Source organism: Gavialis gangeticus, unplaced genomic scaffold (assembly GCF_001723915.1).
Source record: "Gavialis gangeticus isolate Ggan-Ray unplaced genomic scaffold, GavGan_comp1, whole genome shotgun sequence".
Taxonomy (NCBI): Eukaryota; Metazoa; Chordata; order Crocodylia; family Gavialidae; genus Gavialis; species Gavialis gangeticus.
The window spans coordinates 55979426-55981051 of NW_017728993.1; positions in this window are offsets into that span (position 1 = coordinate 55979426).

Here is a 1626-nt window from a genome sequence, read left to right on the forward strand (position 1 = left end):
CAATTGACTAGCTGGTACTGGTAATACAGCTCATACTTAGCAGTCTTGCAGGCTGTTTATTAACTCTAGCTAAAAAAAATTCATGTGGGTATAGAAATAACGTTTAGTGAGGCATTGTCAAGATGCTCAGGAAGGCTACCTTTTGTTTTATGAATCTGAAAAAAATTGTATATTTAATTCTAAAGAAACAATGACCTTTGATTATTTTTGCCTAGTTTGTTTATACATAATATATGATACAACAAATTAACACATATTCCAAAAATTATATTTGTTTTTGCTTCAAACTTAAACTAGTATATTAGTAAAGCTTCTTGTTTCTTTTTAACTGGAGGAAAATATGAATTGTGTTATGTGATGATGCACTACACCATTCACACTCACCTTTTCAAAATCCTAGATCCACCCAAATGAGTTAACAGTGGGATCTTGTTGCAAACATCATTCTGGGATGCATTAACACGAGTTACTCTTTTTCTAACTGAAGTCTCAATAGCACAGAGTATTCAGTCCTGTTTTACACATGATAGTATAAGAAAGATGCCTTTAAAACTGGAGAGATTCTAGAGCAGAACAACAAAAGTGCTAAGAAGTTTGAAAAATGAGACTTACGGTAAAAGGTTTAAAATTGGATTAAATTAGTCCAGAAAAGAGAAGACTAAGAGGAGCCATTACAGTCTTCACATACATAAAAAGTTGTTATAGTATGTGATCAGTGGGTGGTGATCAGTTTTTTTCCCAATAATAGTAATATTTTCCAAGTCTACTGAAGACAAGAAGCTTATTGGCTCAATTTGCAACACAGAAGAATTGGGTTAGATATTAGGGAACACCATATAACCATATTACAGTTGCATTTATATAGACAGCTGTATTAAATGTGTTAGTTTAAGTACCTTAACCATTCAGTAGCTGAGTAAAGGACATTGTGCAAGTCCATGAAGGAACCAGATAGTCCCTGTTCAGAGTTGTGGCCTGCATCTTCTATCTAGTCACTGCTCTAATAGGTAGAATGAAAGGGTGCTCACTTAAATTTATTTGCGACACCTCTGACATGACTGATTTTTAGATAGGGATGAGGTGGAAGGCCAAAACCCAGGGGATGAAATGTTAGATCTGTCACAAGATCTGCTTAAAAAATGTATTCTTGCCACCTAGCATGCCAGATGCAGATGATATTAAAATTCCTTAGAGGAACTCTCTAAATGGGGTGCCCTGAGGAACCAGATTCCCCTCTATGCAGCATTGGTCATACCGCAGTTGGAGTACTGCATCCAGTTTTGGGTGCTGTACTTCAAGAAGGATGTTGATAAGACTCAAGAGTGTCCGGAGGAGGCCCACTTGTGGGAGGAAAAACCTGCACCATACTTATAGGCTCGGTAGTGCTACGCTAGTTAGCACTACAGATGAAAGGGACTTGGGGGTCATGGTTGACCACAAGATGAACATGAGCCTTCAGTGTGATGCTGCAGCTAGTAAAACGAGCAAAATGCTGGCTTGCATCCATAGATGCTTCTCAAGCAGATCCCGGGACATCATTTTCCTGGTGTACTTGGCCTTGGTGAGGCCGCAGCTGGAGTACTGTGTCCAGTTTTGGGCTCTGCAATTCAAAAAGGATGTGGAGAA